This window comes from Lutra lutra, chromosome 5 (assembly GCF_902655055.1).
Source record: "Lutra lutra chromosome 5, mLutLut1.2, whole genome shotgun sequence".
NCBI lineage: Eukaryota > Metazoa > Chordata > Mammalia > Carnivora > Mustelidae > Lutra > Lutra lutra.
Window position 1 is genome coordinate 125,049,753 of NC_062282.1, and position 15,349 is coordinate 125,065,101.

Sequence of the window (15,349 nt, forward strand, 5' to 3'; positions counted from 1 at the left end):
AGAGACCAGAATGGTGCTAACACACTGACTTAGGGTGAGTCCCATTTACCTTTCACCAAGGATAAAGACACTTTACATGACCAATTGAACAGAAGACAAATGTCTAAGTACCAGTTCTCTGTTCATCACTCTAAATCTTCATCATTAAATCATTATTTTTCCCACAGGCTATTAATTTTGTAATACATTTTACAGTCAAATTGCTGGTAAATGCCTAGATTCTGGGGGAGAAAAAAGATTTATCTGGCTAAGACTCTGTCGAGCACTAAAATGAAATGCTGGTGTGGTGAGTGCAGCTGCAGAATTCAGAAGGTGGGGGCTGGGGACCATCTTTCTGGGCCAACAACTGTTCACAAACACACTGTAACAGAGCAGGAGCGAAACTTGGTGGTACCACAATAGGAGAAGCACTACTATGGGGTTTCAAAGCTTTTTTTTTTTTTTTTTTCCCTTAAAGAGATGACTTACAATTGAAATTTGAGTTGAGCAAAAACACTTTTGATGTCCTGAAATATATTTCAACCCATGGCTACTTATTTCTATGTATGTATTTTTTATGTTATTCGTATAATTTATTATGAGTGTTTAGAATGTGTGCTAACAAGATTTAGAGTGCTTTGATTTTTTTTTTTCTCCTGGAGGGGTGGGGGTGGAATGGAGAAGTCCTGAATAGAAGGTCGAAGTGGAAAAAATAAATCTGTGAAGGCAAGTGTGATGCGGTGTGCAATTACCAGCTCAAAGGCCTCAAAGGTGCTTCAGCAAGGCTGCCTCCAGCCCAAAGTGATGACGTGCATCTTGGGAACTTTCCGTGAGTTCTGTACTTCAAACTTCTTCATGTGGTCCCCAATATAAAGGCCACGCCGTGTTCTATAAGAGGAGCCCAAGGACATGGAGTTTGGATCATTAATATAGATCCACCCACATCACAGACTCTTTCAGCTGAAAAGTACATAGAGTCCATTTCTGCTAAGTAACATTGTTCTATTTCATTGTTAGTTACTTCTGTTAATCTCTTACTGTGCCTAAATTATAAATCAAACTTTATCATAGATATGTATGTATAGGGAAAAAGCCTAGTATATGTAGGCCTCAGTACTATCCCCAGTTTCAGGTATCTAGTGGTGGGGGTCTTGGAATATATCCCCTGTGGGTAATGGTGGGGGAGGGTACTGTGCATTAAAAGGATTACACACCATGACCCAGAGGGATTTGTTCCAGGGATTCAAGAATGATTTGCTGTTACAGTTGTGGTACAGCACATTAACAAAATGAAGGGAAAAAATCACATGATCATCTCAATACAGGCAAAGAAAAGCATTTCACAAAATTCAACATCCGTTTGTAATAAAAACCATCAACAAAGTGAGTATAGAGGAAACATAACTCGGTATAATAAAGGCCATATACATCAGACACACAGCTGCCATCATACTCAATGGTGAAAGGCTGAAAGTCTTGCCTCTAAAATGAGGAACAAGATAAAGATATCCATTCTCACCACTTTTATTCAACATAGTGTTGGAAATCCCACACAAAGAAATTAGGCAAGAGAAAGAAATAAAAGCCATCTAAATTGGAAAGGAAGAAGTAAAATTGTCCCTGCTTGCAGATGACATGGTAATATATATAGAAAACAAAACCCTAAAGACTTCATAAAAAAACCTGTTAGAACTAATGAATGAATGCAAAGTTACAGGATACAAAATCAATACTCAAAAATCTATTGCATTTCTGAAATTGGAAGGGGAGGTGAACCATGAGAGACTATGGACTCTGAAAAACGATCTGAGAATTTTGAAGGGGTGGGGGGTGGGAGGTTGGGGGCACCAGGTGGTGGGTATTGTAGAGGGCACGGATTGCATGGAGCACTGGGTGTGGTGCAAAAATAATGAATACTGTTATGCTGAAAAAATAAAAAATTTAAAAAAAATCTATTGCATTTCTATATACTAATAATGAATTATCAGAAAGAGAAATAAAGAAAGTATTCCCATTTACAACTGAATCACAAAGAAAAAAAAATACCTAGAATAAATTTAGCTAAGGAAGTAAAAGACCCTGAATACCGCAAGACATTAATGAAAGAAATCAAAGAAGACACAAAAAGATAGAAAAAAAAATAGATATTTTGTCTCACTAATTGGAAGAATTGATATTGTGAAGATATCCAAACTACCCAAAGCATCCTACAGATCAAAATTGCTATGGTGGGACGCCTGGGTGGCTCACTTGGTTAAGCATCGGCCTTCAGCTCAGGTCATGATCCTAGGGTCCTGGGATTGGGATAGACTCACACACTGGGCTCGTTGTTCAGTGGGGAGCCTGCTTCTCCCTCTGCCTGCACCTCCCCCTACTTGTGCATGTTCTCTCTCTTTTTCTCTGACAAATAAATAAATAAAATCTTTTTAAAAAAATTGCTGTGGCATTTTTCACATACATAGAACAAACAATCCTAAAAGTTGTATGGAACCACAAAACACCCTGCATAGTCAAAGCCGTCTTGAGAAAGAACAAAACTGGAGGCATCACACTACCTGATTTAAGTCTATATAGCAAAGCTCTAATAATTGAAACATGGTATTGGCATAAAAACAGACACATAGATCAGTGGAATAGAATGGAAAGTCTAGAAATAAACCCATGCATATATGGTCAGTTAATTTAAGACAAAGGAGTCAAAAATATACAATGGGGAAAAGACAGTGTCTTTAATACAAGGTATTGGGAAAATAGGACAACCACATACAAAGGAGTGAAATTGGACCACTATCTGATAGCACACATAAAAATTAACTCAGAATGGGTTAAAAGCTTGAATGTATGACCTGAGACCATGAAATTTCTAGAGCAGAAAATGAACAGTAAGTTCTTTGACATAGGTATTAATGTTGTTGTTGTTGCTGTTTTTTAATCTGAAAGCAAAAGCAACAAAAGCAAAAAAAAAAAAAAGTAATGGGACTACATCATATTGAAAACCTTCTGCAGAACAAAGAAAATCACCAACTAAATTAAAAGGCAACATACTAAATGAGAGAAAATATTTGAAAAATCATGTATCTGATAAGGAGTTAAACCTAAAAGATATGAAGAACTCATATAACTCAATAGGAAAAAAAAGGTTAAAAAATGGACAGAATTTGTGAATAGACGTTATTCCAAAGAGGGCATAGAAATGGCTAACAGGCAATTGAAACTTTTGTTCAGTATCTTTAATCATCTGGGAAATGCAAATTAAAAGTACAATGAGATATGACTTCCTACCTGTTAGAATGACTGTTACAAGAAAGACGCTGTAACAAGTATTGGCGGGGATGTGGAGCAAAAAGAAACCATGCATAGTTGGTGGGAATGTAAATTGGTGCAGCCAAACAGTGTGGAGATTCCTTAAAAAATTAAAAATAGAGGGGCACCTGGGTGGCTCAGTGGATTAAAGCCTCTGCCTTGGGCTCAGGTCATGATCACAGAGTCCTGGGATCGAGCCCCGCATTGGGCTCTCAGCTCAGCGGGGAGCCTGCTCCCCCCACCCCTCTCTGCCTGCCTCTCTGCCTAGTTGTGATCTCTCTGTCAAATAAATAAATAAAATCTTTAAAAAAATTAAAAATAGAAATACCATGTAATCCAGAAATTCCACTTCTGGGTATGTATTCAAAGAAAACCAAAACAATAACTAGAAAAGATGTATGTACCCCCATGTTCATTGTAGCATTATTTACAATAGCCAAGATATGGAAACAACTTGAGTGTCTACTGATAAGTGAAAACTGAATGGATAAAGAAATACATATATTCATGCATATAATTCATGTAATAATGTGTAATGATGCATACATAATATATAATGATACATATAATATGTAATTACATGGGTATAAAATAAATATATAAGGGCACATATAATACGTAATAATTATTATTCAGCCATAGAAAAGAATGAAATCTTGTCATTTGCAACAACATGATGGAACTTGAGGGCATTTTGCTAAGTGAAATAAGTCAGACAAAGACAAATACCATATGATCCTCTCATATGTGAAGTAAAGCAAAATGAAAGAAAATAAAACAAACATCAAAAACCAGGCTCCTGGGGCACCTGGGTGGCTCAGTGGGTTAAGCCTCTGCCTTCGGCTCAGGTCATGATCTCAGGGTCTTGGGATCCAGCCCTGCATCAGGCTCTCTGCTCAGCAGGGAGCCTGCTTCCCCCTCTCTCTCTGCCTGCTGTTCTGCCTATTTCTGATCTCTCTCTGACAAATAAATAAGATCTTTAAAAAAAAAGAAAAAAAAAAAAAACAAGCTCCTGGATACAGAGAACAGACTGGTGGTTGTCAAAAGGAGGGGTGGTTGGAGACTGATTTTTGTCTTTATTTTTATTTTAAATAGTTTAAATAATAATAATAATAAAGAATAATATTAATTCTGTGTGGCATTATATGGCTCCCTGGAAATATATTTTAATACATACCAATATATGTAAATATATCTCTATATATCTATATATGTATCTATCTATATCTATGTATCTTATACCTTTTTGGACATTAGTATTTACTATATAATATATTGTATATAATATAAATATATTATAATATATTTTATAATAAAATAAATAGAATTACACATTTATAATTCATAAATTTTTAATAATTTAATAATAATTTCTATATAATTTATATTATATTTATGTAACTTTATAAATTTATATGAATTTATATAGTTACATAAATATATTATATAAATATTATATATATGTATATGTACATATATATGTATATATATGTGTGTGTGTGTATATGTATGTATGTATATATATATATATATATAAAAAATACCTGTTTAGGCATTAGTTTTATTTGCCTAGCTCCTGTGGGCACTTAAATTTGTAATGACCTGGTCAAAAAAAGGTCATGCAGTTAAATAAGTCAAACTGATGTGAAGTATAAGTACTGTAGTTGGGGGAGAATACTTCTAAGTATTTCTAAGGAATGTTGAAAATAAGGAAATTTATACACTGAAATATTAATGATATTAGGGCATTTATATATTGCCTGTTCTTAATGATCTTTACCAGAAAGCAATTTTTTCCAATGTATCAGGAGTTATCATTGTCATCTAGCAACATGTTCAAAAAATGATTTCAGAGGCACAAGTAAACAAAATTGTGTTGTAGCTAGAATTGTGGGCTGAAAGGAATAGCACATGTATTTGCCTGTGAGAGAGGGATAAAGGCTCCCTAATTTTTTAGGTAAAGTAGCCCATTCAGTTAAATATCACTTCAAGACCTTTCCTTTGAACCAACTTCTTTATCTTTAACCTGACCTTCTCCTTGAGTGTTTGTGTTTAAATTGTTTATTGATACCATGCGTGATAAAGGTCACAGTCAGTAATATGCCCTATTTCATATTTTACATCATGCAGGTCTAATGTTTCTGACCAAGCCCCAAAGGAATGAGTGTTAGATACAGAGTTCAGCATTAGGAAAATAATTGAATTTGTCTGGCTCTACAGTATAAAACGCTTTGAAGGACAAAGAGAACTAATAGTCTGAAAGGCCAAGTCAGAAAGAGGAGCAGTGTTAGGAGACTATTTTTATTTTCCCCCACAGAAGGCCATACTTCTATAGACAGTTATGTGAAATACTTATGCAAAAGATCTCAAGCCAAACAAAGGACAATCTTCATAATTTTCTCTTAATTTTCTGGGTATTTTAGAAAAATTCATTTCAACAGGGGTGGGAAATAACAAGGAAAAATGGAGTGACTGGAATGGACGAGATTGGCCATTTCCTCATTTTTATTTTGCATGTAGTGTAACATTACTTCAGGATAAAGTCAAGTTGGGACTGTGTGGCTTTATGGAAAAATAGTTGTAGTTATAAACTTAACAGGTTAAAATCAAGGACTCGTTTGATTTTTCAGAATATCACAAACTTGAGCCATTTTTACCAGCTTCTAAAATGTTTTGAGCATGTACTGTGCTCTAAGCACTATTCTAAGCACCTTGGATGTGCTCTCTTAATCTGTTCAATGTCCCAGTGCTGGAGATACAATTATATCCCTCTTGTATGGAGGAGAACCCAAGGTCGAGAGTCTAAATAGCTTGCCCAAGACCACAGAGCTAGTTGGTAGGCATAGGATTTGAACCCAGGATTTGAATCCCAGACCAGGTGCCTTCCTCATGGGTTGCTGACCACTAGGTCTAGAGCTTAACATTTTGCCTTTGCTGCATCTAGAATGCGCAAAACACATCCTTTTCTCAAAAGTCTGTAATTCATATTTCAAGAATCTTAAAACTATCTCTAAAGCGAGGAAGGAAGTCTGCTCCTCACTTTTTGTTTTATCAATAGAGAAACAGGGTCCACACTCAGAGTCTCACGCTGATGTAAGTGTCCCAGAAGAAACTAGGACTCAGGACCTATGTCATGTTTCAGGACTCCCAGTGGTCTGTATACTTGACCAATTGATATTTCTTGACTGTTTACTGTTTTCTGGGCACTGTGCCAATTTTATTTGCTTCATCTCATTGCATTTCCTCTCAAAAATTTTGCATCTCCCCAAACTTTCTGCATTTTAATTCTTCATTGGAAATCTTCCTTTCATCAAAAAATAGGAACCACATTTTTAGACCTCTCTTCTTCAGAGCAGTCATCAGAGTGGGTGCATTGCAAACGTAGGTGGACTGAGTGAGAAATCACTGGAAGGAGACAGATGAGGCAGGTAGATTGACATACACAACTTTACTCTTCCCTTGCTCTGAGGAGCTGACAGTAATTTACCTGAGATTCAACTTGTTCCTCCCTGTTTCAATCCACTTTCTTGCCTTTTTCCCACTATGCCGTCATTTTCCCCCAAACGATAAAATTTGTCCAGGGTAACTTGTCCATGCTTTAAACATGTCTCAAGATACCCTTAATAAGAGAGTCAACATGGGGCCCTAATTGGTTCCATTTGTCTATGCTGTTTCTATTCTTACAATATTATAAATGTTCTACCTCCCCATATGGAATAGAAACTCTCTAGAAAGTTGTGATAGCTTTATATATTTTATAAATATGTTATAAATTTGAAAAGTATAGATAGACTTATAGGTATTCTTTGATAGCAAAGTATCTATTTGTACTATTGACTTTCCCTTGACTTGTTTGTACCTTGAGGAATAATAGTCTGAAGGCTAGGGCTGAAATGCCTTTATTATCATTAACTGAAAAGCAGAATGAATGCACGTTGACCTTAAAATATAAAGTAATAACAGCAATGTGAAGAAAGCGTATTGCCATTGTTAGTGGAAAATTATATTGGTGTAGGTATTAAAGGTAATATACATTTTTTTCCAATGAGATTTTATTAAAGATCAACCTTTCTGAAAACAATCCTAAAAACACCCTTTGGACTTTCTTTGTTATTCTCTTTGTTACCTTTACAAGGTTCTTTCAGAAAGTACCAATTTTATTTTAAAGTTTTAATCAATATTTCACACAGTGAAATCTTTTCCTTTGACACAATGAGTTATCAAAGCATTTTTTCTTCCTGAGGCAGCAGCTTTGAGCTGTAACTGACAATAGATCTTGTGGATACTGTCTGTGTCAAGATTAGATCAGACACCATGGGGATTCCTTTTCATGTTTGTAACTCTTAAATCAGCATAAGCAATACACAAATTCCTCCATTCTAAAGGTGAGTTTTTCTCAGTGGAATGACTGTTGCTGATCGTATTTGATTTTCATTACTTCAAAAACAAAATAGAACTGTATAGCTGGAAACTGTATAGCTGTATAGCTGGAATTGTACCTGAATATATACTTACCTGACACTTTCATTTTCTCCAAAACTACAGTAAAATTTTTTTAATATATTGTCTACAGTTTAAATGGCATATGCAATTAAATCTTTCAAGTAAAATATTAGTCCTCTGTTAATACAAACCCCTTTCTTTTTATTTATTTTTTAAAAAATTTTAAGATTTTATTTATTTATTTGACAGACAGAAATCACAAGTAGGCAGAAAGGCAAGCAGAGAGAGAGGAGGAAGCAGGCTCCCTGCGGAGCAGAGAGCCCGATGTGGGGCTCTATCCCAGGACCCTGGGATCAAGACCTGAGCCAAAGGCAGAGGTTTTAACCCACTGAGCCACCCAGGCGCCCTACAAACCCCTTTCTTATATTGAAAAAAAGAAAAAGAAGATTAATTACCATCTATTCCTGCATATATATATGTTTTCTTGTTATGTTTAATTATAGTTATAGTTTCTGTATTTGTGCTAAGAGAAACGTTACACCCCATTAAGACTCTGAGAAAGGTTATGGGATACTGGTTGAGTGCAGTCTGACATTAGACTTTTGTGGGCTTGAATCCTGCCTCTGCCACTTACTAGTTGTGTGACCTTGGGCAAGTTACTTAAATTCTCTGAATCACATATTCCTTAAGTATAACAGTGCCTGACTCACTGGCCAGGTAGAAGGATTTAGTGAGATAATCTACCTAAGAACTTAACCCTGTTCTTGATATATACTGGATGTTTCATACATTATCAGCATCCTACACCATACATCATTCATTAGCATCATTATTATTTATGTAGTAAATGAAAGGAAGAATTTATTTTCACTACATTGCCACCTCCCCCTGTTTTTTATGTCTTTGAGTATTTTATTAGCCTTTTTTTTTTTTTTTTTTTTTTTTTTTTTTGCAATGAAGCCTAAGAGGTAAAATAATGTCATTTCTTGAGAGTAGAAAGCAATTGGGGTGTAACTAATATAGCCTTCTGGGGGTAACATTTTATACATGGATTTTCTTAAGCAGTCAATATTCTTTTAATATTAGATAGCTCCAGATCTTTTTGATTTCAGTATTCTGTGACCAGCCAACCAGAAGAATTCTTAAAGAAAATTGCCAACGCTAGTCGGATCCAAGAAAAACGTACAGTTGGGCTATGAGGGAAATTTGCTTCCTATTCAGCTGATACGGCATCAGGCTCTGTTAGGGGAAGTAATGGCTGTCTTGATTATTGATGACCATCTGGATGCTTCCCTACTTCAGAAGAATTGGATAAGTGGAAGATGAAGTCATTTTCTAAAGCTTGGCCCACTGCCCTGCACTCTCTTCACTCTGACCGTTCAGACAGTGGACACATAATAGCAAGAAAGGAAGTGTGATGCTGACATGAAAAATGGGGTTAATGAACCACGAAGATGAATAATATAAACAAAACCATTTTAGCAAAGTAGAGTTTTCATCTTTTGCTCCATAAACAATGAGCGTACACTCCAGAAATTAGCCAGCTTTTAAAATTTTAATTAATTTGAAATGTTAGGTGAATCTTAGGTATCTACTTCCTTGTTGAAGGCTACAGGGAAGTTAAACATCAACAGAACTTCTGGGAAAGGGAATTTTCTGCATCCAAGAAATCTTACAGATGGGAAATTTTCATATATGATGTTAATACTTTCAAGTAGGGTCTAAAACATTCCTTTACATAATCCTGTAATTAAGGCATCCTATGCCTTAATTTTCTGCACAATATTCAGAAAATATTTAGGAGAACTACTGATATCCTAACTACATGAATGATAAAAATAGATCTTTAAAAGTATATGATATAATTATTTGGAGAATTAAATGTTTACGGAGAAGGACTGAAAGGGTGTTTTAAATAAGACCTCCTTCTTCCCCTTAGCTAGACTTCTTCCCAGAGTTTCTGTTCTACAGGAATTATTATATCCAAATCACACTTTCATTTCCTGAATAAAGGTACTTCTTTAAGGATGTGCAAGTGTATTGGAGTAACTCTCTTTGCAGAGCAAAGGCCCTTAAAACCATGGCTTATTCCTCATATGCATTACCTCTCCCAGGTGAAAACAGTCAAGTACATTATTCCAGATCAGCTCCTCTCAAAGAGAAATATCCTGTTTGATCCTAAACAGATTATCTAAAAACAAGCTTCCAAGTCAGTGGTAATCAGAAATTAATTAAAACAAAAAGAGAATGTTTAAAAATCCCATTAAAAGCCTGAAAGTAGACAAAACAAAACAAAACAAAAACAAAAAGTGGACAAAAACAAAACCCAGCTCTCTTACCTTTTTGCCCTCACTTCTATCTGGAGAGTACGTTTGTGTGTTTTTAGTCTATACAGCTTTAGGTGAGCGAGGTGATATCCTTTCATGGGGACCACATGTTAGTTTATGCCACAGGGGCAGGTGCCCACAGGGTGAACAATACCGTCACTCTGTGATGCTAAAATGGGACTGCCATTCTCCATCTGCAAATCCTCTGTCTCCCCATGCTACCTGTTCTCTGAGAAATGTTACTAAAGCCTGGAGGTAACTGCTTATAATAGTGCTGTGACAAAGAAGCTTTTTATCCGCCTCACTGACAAGCATCTCACATTCTCTTAGTCTAGGAATAACTATTTTTCAACCCCAGTCCGTCAGCTCCTAAAAATGAAAAAAAAAACAAAAAAACCAAAAAAAACCCCAAAAAACTACCTATGGTTCTAGCTCATGTATGAATCATGTTGGTAAAAGAATCTCCATCTTCAGTCCAAAAGGCTATTTTTTAAATATTTAGAATAAATTACTGAGAGAGACCATAAATGTATAAAATTATTAGATATTCTTTTTTGAGAGAGTATTATAACTTTATCTTCAAAAGAAGGGAAACCTTCAGAAATAAGACAGGATCTGATAAAGAGAAATTCTCTGTGGATGGTTTTTAGGGCTTTCCATCCTAAAACACATGTATTGAAGCACATGAGCGACTTCTCTGTGTATACATATAGTGATATTTCTGTTGGTGTCAGGTGTGATGGATTGCTATAGTTTTGAAAAGCCGTGCTTTGTGTCTTTATAAAATAAATCATGTTTCAAAAAGTCACTGACTTTTTTTTTTACATAAGCTGACATTATGTGGCAACATGTTACATTAAAGGAATTTTGTATATTAAATACTATTTAGTATTTATATTAGAAGATTCAAGTGTATAATATGTGTATCTTGGTATCTTCCTTTTCTCAATATTTTTGAAGATATGTGCATCCCCAGGAGCTTGTGCTAATTCCCTAATGATAAAATATGTGAGAAGCTATAAAAAAATGCTAATGTCTATGTAAACAGTGACTTTCAGTTGGTTTGGAGATTTGGAATTTTAATTCCTCTCTATGGAAACTGGTTGCAGTCCATTGCTCCTTCTCTGGGTTCCTGCTTCACTGGACAGCTGTCCTAATAATAGTCTAATAGGGCACAGACTGCTTCCTGCTTGTCCACTTTCAGGCTTTTAATGGCATTTGTAAACATATGCTATTTTGCCATTCTGTTCTCTCTGAGGGCACCAGACTATGAGTTTCTTGTTTATCAGTTTATTTTACCCTAGAGACTCACATGGTTCCTGGCACACAGTGGGTACTCAAAGCCTAATTTTGAGTGAATGAGAGAAAGAATGAGTTCCTCCCATCAGCTGATCCCTGAGAAGCTTATGTGTCCACAAGCATGTGAAGAGATCACTAAAATGAATTTCTTACTGGCCTTACAGGAGCTACATCTCCCCTGCCTCAATTCCTGGACTGACATCCAAGATGGAATCTTCCTGGTTATGTCTCCTCTCATCTTCTCAGGTGACACAATTTTGTACCCCCTTTAGCATGGTACATATTTTTTCAGCCTTCCTGCTTCCAAGTACTCTATGATTTCTGAAATCTACATTCTAGGGGCGCCTGGGTGGCTCAGTGGGTTAAAGCCTCTGCCTTCAGCTCAGGTCATGATCTCACGGTCCTGGGATCGAGCCCGGAGTCAGGCTCTGTGCTCAGCAGGGAGCCTCCTTCCTCCTCCTCCTCCTCCTCTTCCTCCTCTCTCTCTCTCTCTCTGCCTGCCTCCCTGCCTACTTGTGATCTCTGTCTGTCAAATTAATAAATGAAATCTACATTCTATGATTAACACTTGTATAATCACAATCACTATCTAAGCAAAGAAAGTTATCTTCACTTGTTTTCTTTAACTGACAATGCATTTGCCCTTAAACCATCATTTTCCCTTCCAGACGGAGGATTGCAACATCCCACACCCCACCTTCCTCAGTGTTGGTACAAGGATTTGACATTCTCCTCATTTTTTACTTTCAGGTAAGAAGTCCTCTATTCTCATGGAAATACCTTGATTCTATGGTTGTAGACATACTGGAAAAGATTATGTAGGCATATTAATGGTGCAAATCTCAGCACAATTAGGTTTTTTTTTTCCTTTTCCTCTGTAATTTTCTTCATTGTTTGAATTTTTACTAATATGCATATATTGTTTTACATTCCGAAGTTATTTTTTCCTCTTGTTTTTACCAGATTATTGAGATGGAATTGTGTATGACATTGTGTAATTTTAAGGTGCACATGTTGAATCAATACACATAATTTGCAAAATGATTATATTGTAGAGTTAACTAACACATTCATGATGCCATAAAATTACCATTCCTTTTTGGTGGTGAGAACAGTTAAGATGTATTCTTTACTGACTTTCCAATATATAATGTAGTATTTGTAACTATGATCACTGTATTGTACATTATATCTTCAGACCTTATTTATCTTATAACTGGAAATTTGTATTCTTTGACCAATATCTCATTTCCCTAACCACCAGCCGCTAGTAACCACCACTCTACTCTATGTTTCATGAGTTCAACTTTTTTAGATTCTACAAAGAAATGAAATCATACAACATTTACCTATTTTTGTCTGACTTATTTCACTTAGCATAATGCCCTCAAGTTTCATACATGTCACAAGTGGCAGGATTTCCTTCTTTTTCATGGCTGAATAATATTCCACTGTGTCTGTGTGTGTGTGTGTGTGTGTGTGTGTGTGTGTGTGTGTGTGTATCTCACATCTTTTGTATCCATTTGTTTCTTGTTGGACACTTTAGTTGTTTCCATGTCTTGCCTGTTGTGAATAATGCACTGGTGAACAAGAGAATGCAGATATCTCTTTGAGCTCCTGTAGTCATTTTTTTCAGATATATATGCAGAAGTGGGATTGCTGGATCATATGGTAGTTCTGTTTTTAGTTTCTTGAGGAAATTCCATTCTGTTTTCTATAGTGACTGCATCAATGCATGTTTCTACCACCAGTGCACAAGTGTTGTCTTTTCTTAAAATCCTCACCAACACTTTTATCTTGTCTTTTTTTATGGTAGCCATTTTAGTAGGTATGAGTTGATAATCTCATTGTGGTTTTGATTTGCATTTCCCTGATTAATGATATGGAGCACCATTTCATGTATCTGTTTATCATTTGTATCTTTCCTTTAGAATGATGTCTGCTCTGTTCCTCTCTTCATTATTTAATTGGATGGGTTGTTCTCTCTCTATTTTTTTTTCTGTTGAGTTATATGAATTCTTTATACATGTTAGATATTAACCCTTTATCAGATAAATGATTTGCAAACATTTTTTCCCATTCTCTAGGTTACCTTTCAATTGTTGATGTTTTCTTTTGCTGTGCAGAAACTTTTTAATTTGATGTGGTCCCACATACTAATTTTTGCTTTTGTTGCTTGTGCTTTTAGTATCATATCTCAAAAAATTGCTGCAAAAACCAAACTCAGGGAGCTTTCCCCCTATGTTTTCTTCCAGGAGTATTACGATTTGAGATTTTATGTTAAATCTTTAATCTCTTCTGAGTTAATTTTTGTGAGTGTTGTTAAGATAGTGTTCTCCTGTGGCTGCATGTAAGTGCACAGGGGAGTGCACTTTGGCAAGTTGCACGGGGGCGGGGGCACAGGGTTCTACGTTGTCTTCTTGCATTCTTGCAGGCACAGAGGTCTGAGCTAGCTTCCGGTGTGGTTCCTGGGCTCCAGTGGGAACAAATAAGAGGAAGTTAGGGACTGGTGTCAGCAAGTGGCGCAAACGTTGACGAAATCTTCAGGGTGTCTTCAGCAGTGATGCTGGCCTTTGGTTCCTTTTTTGGTGGCAAAAGTTTCTGAGTTTATCCATAGAACAAGTCACTATGAACCTCACCCCCTCCCACCACATAGCCGCTATTGGTAGCCCCTGATTTTCTTTCTTATTTCTAGCTGTTTTTATAGGTCTCAGCTTAACTGGTCGGGGTGCAGTGAAATGAAAGTGGGACCTTGGTGTGGTGCCCCCAAAGACTGGAGAAGATGGTAGCTCAGCCGTTCCTTCTTTCTTTGTAAAGAGAACTCATTCTATCTAGGAAGTACCCTCTTGGCACTGAGCAACGCCAGCTTGGGGAATAAGATGCTGCTGCAAGATGAAGCTGTCTCCCTTCTCTTCTTATGTAGTTATTCTCAGATTTTTGTTCCATTGCATTTCTAAAATTTCTTAAGTGGACTCCAGAGCTCTCCCAGAGCTGATTTTATTCATAGATAGCTGTCTAATTGTTGATTTTTGTTGGAAGATGGAGGCTAGGGTCTCCTACATCTGCATCTGCCAGTTTGGTAATTTGACTCTCAAAAGAACTATTTTTAAATTAAAGAGCTTCCAGTTCATGTCTAGCTTGTGTCATTACATTATTTCAGTCTTCTACATCTACATTACCTTGCCTTGCCACCAGCAACCACAATTCTTGAAGCCTCTAGAACCTGGATCTCCATCTTCCTTCTTCCATTTCTAACATTATAGTAGGTAACTTCGGTAGCCACATGGCAGAGCCAATCAATATTCTAGCTTTACAAACCCTTAATCTCATCCTCAGATATATTCATCTCCCTTCCACACTAGTCACACATTTTCTAAGGCCAAAGATCTTCTCACATCAACTTCATCTTTGAAATTGTAAATTCTACTATTGCATGACTTCATACAATCTTTTCTCTTTCTATCTTTCTCACTCAGTAGTCATTGTTAGATATGATATTTGATCTGATCTTTTATCTTTCTCCTCTGACTAGCTCGTTCTACTGCAGAACATCTGGACCCAGATCTTCAGTTGGTCTTCTATTATAATTATTAGTAGTATTATATTTCTATAGTTATATTCAACCTGTAGTTTCCCATCATTTTCAATTATTTTACCCTATTTTCTCTATAATACTACCTGGAAAACCTTAATCCTGCATCAGTCCCAACTAAGCTATTTAATGCTGCTAAAGGAATTCCACTACATTAGTAATAGATGAATGTCAGTATAAATTATCATCTACATACACTTTTTTCCCCTCAGGAACCCTATCTCAATACAAAGTTTCTAAGAAATTCTATTTCTTTAGGCAATTAGCAGGTATTGTATAAGAAAACATGCTCCTTGATCAAATTGGTTTGGGGAAATGCCAGAAATCATAAAATCAAATGGGTTTGACACAATATTCATAGAGGCTGTATTAAAAGGCTACCATGTATGATGAATGTCCCAAAGGT